This window comes from Babylonia areolata, chromosome 34 (assembly GCF_041734735.1).
Source record: "Babylonia areolata isolate BAREFJ2019XMU chromosome 34, ASM4173473v1, whole genome shotgun sequence".
NCBI lineage: Eukaryota > Metazoa > Mollusca > Gastropoda > Neogastropoda > Buccinidae > Babylonia > Babylonia areolata.
In genome coordinates, this window is record NC_134909.1 from 20123854 (window position 1) to 20133299 (window position 9446).

General features: G+C 39.8%; 1 non-coding gene across 1 annotated transcript; it reads right to left on the reverse strand.

Annotated features, from left to right (window-relative positions):
- Positions 1 to 8621: 8621 nt before the first annotated feature.
- On the reverse strand, positions 8622 to 8694 carry Trnaf-gaa (transfer RNA phenylalanine (anticodon GAA)). The gene has a single exon. It is a non-coding gene; the product is annotated as a tRNA-Phe (tRNA).
- Positions 8695 to 9446: the final 752 nt, after the last annotated feature.

The window sequence follows — 9446 nt, forward strand, 5'->3', positions numbered from 1 at the left end:
CCCCCTCTCCCCACCCCCTCTCTCTCTCTCAGTTTGTGTAAGTCAGTCAGAAAGTCTTGGTACAAGAGATAATTGACGAAACATGCTGAACTTCAGTAAAGCCCCAGCTTAGCTCCGGGCGTACAGGGGATTCAGTCTGTAAACTCCTCACCTATTGCACATGAATTGGGGATTCCATTCCCTGCGACAGGGATTATGATTGCTGTCACTGGTGATGTCTGATAATGCAGTAGCCGTGGCAGATGCATTAGAAGGAAGGCAGGAATTTTGTTTCATGAGACGTACTTGTGATTGCAACATCTCATTAAAGTATTGATTTTCACATTTGAATGTTGTCATATAAAAGTAAAAATAAAAAGGTAGAAGGGATGGATGGAGCTGAGAGTTTTGAGAAAACAAGATAAATGGAGGGCGGAATTCAGAATGAACATTTGAAATAGATAGAAGTCCTGTTCAAGAAAATTACTCTCATTAAAGGGAGGAAGTGGTTAATTTGAAATATAGAATAAAATGGAAAACCAGTGACAATGAATGTAAAAAGTCAAATCTATTCATGTTCCCCAGTGACTGTTAGACAACACACTCCTTTAGACTGTAGACAACACATTCCTTTAGACTGAATAGCGGACGACCAAGCACCAGTAGAATCAAGATCTTTGCTTTCGGTTTTGACATGGCTTTGCTCATCAGCGTGAATGTGTACCTGCGCCAGCTTTCCGTATATGTAGTCGCCATTGACAAGCTTTGCATCTTCTCTGATAGTTATTTTTTTGTAGATAAGATAAAAGCATATGTGGTGTGTGTAGCATACATGGATCAGTACTCATGTTTTGACATCAGCTTGAAACTGAAACTTCTGGCGTGATTTCTCGTCAGTCTGAGTTCAGGTACATACAGCCAAGAAGTTGCAGGTCGTTTGAAAAGCTCAGTGTATATCGTAGACAATTACCGGAGGAATATGATTATTGTGTGGATTTGAACGTACTGAGCAGGTATCTAAATGCACACATTATTGATTTTCAGCTGCCGTTTGTAAATAAGTGGTGGGGAGGGGTTTGGGGGTTGGGAATGTTGTACAAACTTGATCTGAAAGTCTGTTTCATAATTGGTTTGTTTGTTTATGTGTACTTGTTTTAACACTTATATATATATTTTTTATTATTATCTATTCATTATTTCTTTTTCTTTGGGTGGTAGTTGATGGTTGGAGATACTTTGATTTTTGAAGAATTAATGAAAGGTTGATATAAACCAGCTGTTTAGGTATTCCTTATTGATGAGTGGTTTAGAAGTTTATGATGATTTTTTTTTAATCTTTGAAATGAACACATGAACAGCTGGATAATATTTTGGAATTATCACCAGTACAAATGAGGACTTGCAGGAAGGTTGAATTTAAATTCAAATTTTAGATTTTGAAGGTTGGTTATCTACCTTGACATTATCATGCCCCTTCCTTTTGCAGAGGTCATGACACAGGTGAAAAGTTAACATCCACACTGATGACTGTTTTCTTAAGATTTGGGGGTGGAGGTTTTTCAGTGAGAAGTCACATTTGTGAATTCTTTGACATACATGGTGGTGTGTTTCTATTTTTTTTAAATGTATAAAAAGGAACTGGAAGTAAAACAATAGACACATGTTAATGATTCATTTACATGTAAAATATACTGATGGACACTGATTTAATTTTATTTCTTGCTAATGGGTGGATGCTTTTGAATTTTCTTTAATTAAAACCCTTTTCTCTACACTAGGTGACTGGCAAAGCCTCGCCTGCTCTCTTTCTTGCTGTGTTCTGATTTTTCTCTGTCTCTGTCTCTCTCTTTCAGTTAGTAATTAAAAGTTCAATATCTATGTGAAATGAGAAAAATTTTCCTGTTGTTCTTTCCACTAGGAGATAACACTGGAATTTTTTTATTTTTATGTGGTTAATATTTGAATAGATCGTGTGATGGTAAACTACAAAAACACACTCCCACACCCCTCCATTCTCCCATGAAGTCAGTAAACACATGAGAAAGTTTGGGTGTTTTTTTGTTTTTTGTTTTTTTTTTTGTTTTTTTTTTAATAGAATATTAATGCAGTGTCATTTTCCAGTTCCAGACCAAATAACTTGTCCTGCGAGTTTGGAGTCACTTGTGCACTCAGGAAAACAAGCGATTATGCATGTGACCATTTCAACTGAAGCTAGGTCACCACATTATTGTTTTGTTTTCATTTTATTTTGTGGTTGTTCTTTTTTTTTTCTTCTTCTTCTTCTTTTTTTTCCAATAAAAGTATAAATGAGGTGTAGTTGTAGAGGTGAAAATGCGTGCATTTAAAAAGAAAAGAACTGTTTTGATTTAAGAGTTTTTAGTTATGATTTTGATCTGGATGTCATTTATGATTTAGATTTGTGTATGTATAATTTTAACAGCCTTTAATTGTTCTGATTCAGCATGTTTGAAATGAGTCAGTTGGAGGATTGGGGGTTCCGGGGGGATAGGGGGTGGGGGTTGGGGGGGGGGGGGACAATATTTGATTGGACCAAGGATAGACAGCTGTACTTTACAGATTTGTGATTTACAGATATGGTATTTTAAAGATCAATAAAGGTGGGATGGGGAAAGGTTGGATGAAGGAAAAAGCAGAGGGGGGTGGGTTGTTGGTGCTAACCAGTGCGTCCAAACTCGAGGCGATCATTTTCAGATCAAGTTTGAGGTCTTCAGAAGAGACTTCTGTTGTTGATGATTATGATTCTGACCATACAGCCTGCTGAGTGAGCTAAAGTGATCGGTCAGCGCACTGCACTCGTATCAGGCAGACTGGCCCATCTCTCTCCCCAGACCGCGTATGTGCCAGGAGTATTTAAGGCCACACTGTTCAGACTGTCATTGAACACAACTCAGACTGTGTCTGGGATTTTGGGAAGAGTATTTTCTTGTTGTGCATTGCTTCTCAGTGTAAAGTTGGACCAGATCTACACTTTAGTGATGTTCAGAGGAAAAGGATGTAGTTTTAAAGCTTCTTTGTTCTACTTTTATTTTGAAATATGTCCAGGTTTTGCACGGCATATCACTAAACTGGGTTGATAGCTTTGTTTCTTTGAATTATAGATTTGTAACAGGCTGCATAGTGTGTTATTATAAACATTCAGAAACAGCAAGTACAAGCATGGCAGATAGATTTTTTTTTTTCCTGCACGGTAATATGCAAATACATTTTGTGTAAATACAGAACAGCTAAATGGTACGATATATAGTTTTTCCTTCACGAATGTCATCAGTTCTTATAGAGTGTACCTTCATGCTGATCGTGTTTGTTTTTAAATGACCATACCAGCAGATCATTGTCAGCTATAATCAGTCATCAGCCATGGCTTCAGTCAGTGATGTGTGTGCTTCCGTAGCACCAGTTTTAGTTCGCAGGCCAGCAGTTTCTGTGGGGTTGGGATTGTTTGGATTTGCAATGTGTGGCTTTGATGGGCGTGTCATTACTCGTTGGAGAAGGGTGCACTCCAGTATTTGAGACTCGTGTCGTGTTGTATGTTCCAGTTTTTTTTTTTGTTTGTTTGTTTGTTTGTTTTTGTTTTTTGGGTTTTTTTTGCCACTCTGGGTTATTTTTTAAAATAAATTCATGATTTCACCTCACTGGCGTGTTTTGTTGTTGTTGTTTTTTGGTGTTTATTTTTTTTTTTTTACTGGATGATTCTTTTGTTTTCTGTATGTGTGTGTGATGTCTTGTTTCCAAGACTATTTGTCTCTCCTTCCATGTCTCCTTCTCTCTCTTCTGTACACAATTTGTGCATCCTTGTGCCGCATGCATGTATATTGTTGTTACCAGGGCAAATAGTGGGAGAGACTGATCATTCTTCTTAGATTAGAACATGGAAACTATGCGTAGTAACGCACTCACCGCATCGAGAGAAAGGGGGTGGTTGTTAATTGTCTTGGACAAAAAAAAAAAACACAAAAAAAACACAAAACTTTCTGAAGAGTCATGCATCATATAGCACCTTTCCCCAATGCATAGTCAATTTGAAAAGTCTAAGAGGTTCCACAGCCTTTTCAAGCTATAGAAAAGGGGGCAGTGAATTTGTATCAACTGCGTCTAGGGCTTGGCAAAGGATTGAACGCAGGGCCCAATCACCTCCTTCAGCTGTTTCAACCTTCCATGATCAAATGGAATGATGAAAATCAGAATGAAGTACCTCTCCCAAGTTTTAGAGTTATGCATGTGTGTGAATGACTGGCGCTAAAGCGCTTTGATTTGTCTCTGCACAAGATTCAGCGCTATATAGATACCATTATTATTATTATTACTAAGGACGCAACACCAGCAATGCTGAAACACAGCCTTCAACTCTGAGCAATGGTGAACACTGGATCGGAAGTCTAATGCTCAGCTGATTCTGCCACAGCACCCTTGTGTTAATACTGAGTGAAATAGGACTGACATCAGAATGAAGCCAAAGAATTAACATCACCAGTGTTTGCAGTGACAAAGTACACACCGCTGTACATTGCAGGGGAAAGAAAACACCTGACGTTGGACAGTATCAACATCTATACCAGGTGTTTTGACACTCGATCTGTATCTGATCCTTGATACTATCAACATTATATCAGGTGCTTGACACTGTATCTGTATCTGATCCTTGATACTATCAACATTATATCAGGTGCTTGACACTATCTGTATCTGATGCTTGATACCATCAACATCTAAACCTGATGCCTGGCACTATCAACATCTGAATCTAAAGCTTGACACTATATCTGATGTCGATGCTTATCACCATCAGCATCTATATCTGGCACTATCAATATCTGAGTCTCAAGCTTGACACTATATCTGATGTGTGACACTATCAACATCTATATCTGATGCTTGACACTGTCAACATCTATATATGATGCTTGACACTGTCAGCATCTATACCTAACGCTATCAACATCTATATCTGATGTTTGACACTATCAACATACGCGCGCGTGTGTGTATGTGCGCCCACATGAGTGTATGTGTGTGTGTGAGAGAGAGAGAGAGAACTGAACAAAAAGGGAAAAAAGATAAAAAGAACAGTAAACAAATATCAAACAACATCAATACAACCAAGCAAACAAAAAGTTGAGTAGGTAATACATATAAGAAAGAAAATATCAAGGTAGCAGACATGATTTATCATCAGCGATCGAATTAGCAACTACCAAAGGTGTTCAGTACAACAGCAAACATCAAAAACAAGTATTCACTTGCTCATCCATGGCTGTGATTTGCATGATCTAATGGGTGGACGGAAGAGAGACTGCATGAAGAGAACACCCCCCCCCCCAACCCCCACCCTGAACACAGCCCACCGGCTGCAGGGTGCTCTGAACGCAGCAAAATGAATATCGCTTACATCATCTCAAAAATAGATTCGAAAATGATCACAACCCCATACGTTGAAACTGTGGTATTTTTCACGGAATTTACTACATAGAAAAAAAAAAAAAATCGGAAAGTATGTTATTGAAGTGGGCTGCTTGAACTATGCATATAATCATTTTTCAACAATAATGGGGCATGGCCTTGAACTCTGGCCTTGCAAGACCGTTATGGCTTCAACTCTGCACTTTACCCCATTCGTGTGTTTTCGCAAGCACAAGATCAAATATAGTACGCACGTTAAAGACCATCAGCTGGTGTAATTCATGTCAGCGTTCAGTGGGTTATGGAAACAAGAACACACCCAGCACACACATCCCCGAAATCGGATATTGCCGGATGCCTACATGGCGGGGTAAAAATGGTCATAAACGTATAACTTGATACAGAAGCCCACTATTGTACTGATGAGTGAACTGAAGTGGGAGTTGCAGCCCACGAACGAAGAAGAAGATAAGCGGAGTGCGCAGTTTCTGTTGCCGTTTATGGCTAGCTTGCCGGATTGGCCCACTGACCAACTATCAATGTATGTCCGAGTCAGCGAGAACAATAACAAACTGGAACAGCCTTCCTGCTGAGACTGCTCTCAGCACAACCCTGGAAGGCTTCAAATCCCGAATCTGATTACCTCCCCCCCCCTCACCCCCCATCCCCTGGCCCAGAAACCTCTACCTCAGGAAACCACAAAACACGCAAACCCCCCTTATAGTCTACAGAATCTTCAAAATGATGAAGGCGGTAGTCAAGGGAAAGAAGAAGAAGAAGAGAAAGCCCGGGGAGGCTGGGTGGAGCTGGGACTGGGAGGAGGGGTGGAGGTGAGGGGATGGATCACTGTGATTCGCTGTTCATTGCAGGAAGAGACTTGAATGGGTGCCGGTCTGCCGGAACTGTCACAGTTGGCATCAGTTGTACGCAGCAGTCAGGCCATATCACGGAGTCCAGTCCAGTGGCAGCTTATCGTGTGGCAAGGGTTTGTATAAAACATTAACAAACAAGAGAGGCAAGGCCTTCAAGACTCACTTGTGATACACTTAAAAAAAAAAAAAAAAAAAATCCAAGGTTTTTATGTATTGAGTATAATTTCAAAATGTAATGTTTAAGATGAGAAAGATCAGTTTAAAGCAAATTAAGGCCCCTTGCATTAATTACAGAGTAATTTCCCTTTTTTACTATCTGCACCAAAACGTTTGCAAAATAAATAAAACTTCCATGCTTAGCAAAAGAAGTTCCTGTTTGAACAAAAAATGATAATAATGACTGCTCTTGTTGTTGGGTCAGAATATCAGATCAAAGTGCCAAGTTTAGATAATACAAAAAATATAAATATAACAGTAAATGCAGTTTGCATATAATTAGGCTTCATTTTTTAATTTTTTGTGCCCATCCCAGAGGTGTAATATTGTTTTAAACAAGATGACTGGAAAGAACTGAATTTCTCCTATTTTTATGCCTAATTTGGTGTCAACTGACAAAGTATTTGCAGAGAAAATGTCAATGTTAAAGTTTACCACGGACACACACACACACACACACACACACACACACACAACCGAACACCGGGTTAAAACATAGACTCACTTTGTTTACACAAGTGAGTCAAAAACGGCCCGATAAACATAGGCTACAGGAAAGATGGACTGAGATACATAGAATGCAAGTGTGTCACAACTGATTTCTCTGCGGCTTCTCAGTATAGAGTATTTTTGCACGTGATCTTATCTTGTATCTTGTAGACAGTATCTATGTAGTCTTCACGATAGCGTGTCATCATCAGCTACTGACATGCACCGCGGGACTGTCACTTCAATGCAAATTTCCTTTGATTCTCAGGCTCCCCTGCTGACGGGCGCCATAGCCAAATGGTTAAAGCGTTGGACTTTCGATCTGAGGGTCCCGGGTTCGAATCACGGTGATAGTGCCTGGTGGGTAAAGGGTGGAGATTTTTACAATCTCCCAGGTCAACATATGTGCAGACCTGCTTAGTGCCTGAACCCCCTTCGTGTGTATACGCAAGCATAAGATCAAATACGCACGTTAAAGATCCTGTAATCCATTTCAGCGTTCGGTGGGTTATGGAAACAAGAACATACCCAGCATGCACACCCCCGAAAGCGGAGTATGGCTGCCTACATGGCGGGGTAAAAACGGTCATACACGTAAAAAGCCCACTTGCGTATATTCAAGTGAACGTGGGAGTTGAAGCCCACGAACGCAGAAGAAGAAGAAGAAGGCTCCCCTGTCATCTACCGGCCAGGCTGTTCAGTCCTCCGTCCAACTCACCATATCATGCACAACTGACCCCATCCCACCATTCGGACCCCAGCTTTTCATTTATTCATCAGTTTCAGTGAAGTGACATATAACACACAAAAAAAGAACCAGGCTGAATAACTCTCTCCATACGAACGGCGAAAGAGACGACGTTAACAGCGTTTCACCCCAGTTACCATCATCAAAATATTGCAAGCGGAAGGCTCTTATACTGAAGAGGTGAATGCCGACAAAGAATACCACAAATCTGACGATGGAAGCAAAAGGACATCCGAGGGGTCTGTGTAAGAGGAGAAGAGAGGACTGGCCGTACTGAGTGAGATAAACATAATCACTGAAGTACAACATGACTAGTGTGCCGTTCGTCAACTCAGCGGTTGACCAGTGACTGATCAGTTGTCAGTTTGCAATGCTGTGTTTGTTGATTGTTTTGCATTGTTTTCGTGTTGTTGCTGTTGTAAGGTTAAAAAAAAAAAAAAAAAAAAAAAAAAAAAAAGGGACGCAAAGATTCATATGTTCGAAGAAAAAAAAAATTAAACTGCAACTTAAAACTGAAAAAAAGCGAGAACGTGTTAAAAACGTCAGTTTTTAAAACATATGCGAAACGTTTCCAAGGGAGATTTGTTTCCCTTGCTATGGTTTTGACGAAAACGTTTTAAAAACGTTTCTTAAACACTTATCAAGAACTAGTAAACCACTTCAAAAACCAAATGAACCCAAATAAAACGTTTTTAAAAATGTTCAGTTTGCAGTGCACGCTGTCTGTCATTGATGTTTGAGGAGATTTTACCTAAACAGCTTTCCTTCACGTGCTAGAACAGCCCTGAAATGAAATGGACACTTCGAGGTCAGCAACATATTTTACTTGTATCTGCTTCATAATAATTTTTTTTTTAAAACGGAGGAAAAAATAAGAGTGCCAACCACCGGATTTTCCGTGCCGAAACCCGGGATTGAACCAGGGACCTTTAGATCTTCAGTCTAACGCTCTCCCAACTGAGCTATTTCGGCTGGCGATATTGTTGAGTTATTTAATGTATATAAAACCTTCTTTGCAAAAACCTGTTCGTCGTGATGACACGGAAACAAATGTATGTGTCTATTTAAGTTATTTTAAAACTAATCAATTTAAGTACAAACAATGGAAAAATAGGCCTAAAACAAATAAGATGGCGTGTGGTTATGCGCATGCCAGAACGTGGATATTTCCAGCGGTTTTATCATGTTCGTTTCCAAAAAAACGGTCCCGCAAAAATCGATAAACAGAAAAGTGAAGTGATATGCCTAGTTGCTGTTTCGTATAGCTGTTATGTATGATTAGATTATGCAGCGTAAACGAAATGAATTGCGGGACGACATCGTCTCTTTTTCACGCGCAGTTTTTTGGTTTTTTTTCCTCCAAACGCTCTGCACACGCTATGTTTTATCCAATCAAAATTCCAGGATTTAGCGCCATCTGTTGGGCTTTACTGTTTTGATTAATCAGTGGTTCCAAACCATAAATACAATCACAGCTCATCTCTTGAAAGAAAAAAACCCCAACCTTTCACCTCTCAAAATGTATTCATTACTGTTGAAATACTATACAGACAAATAAGGCACGGAAGACTTTATCAAAAGATAATCATTTTGCGGACTTTCACAAATTCATGTATCTTTTGGACACAGGCAACAGTGTTTTCTCACTAACACTGAGATGCACGGCTGACATCAGTGCGCGGCTCACAAAGGTGTGCATACAGAGACGTGCGCGCGCGCGCGCG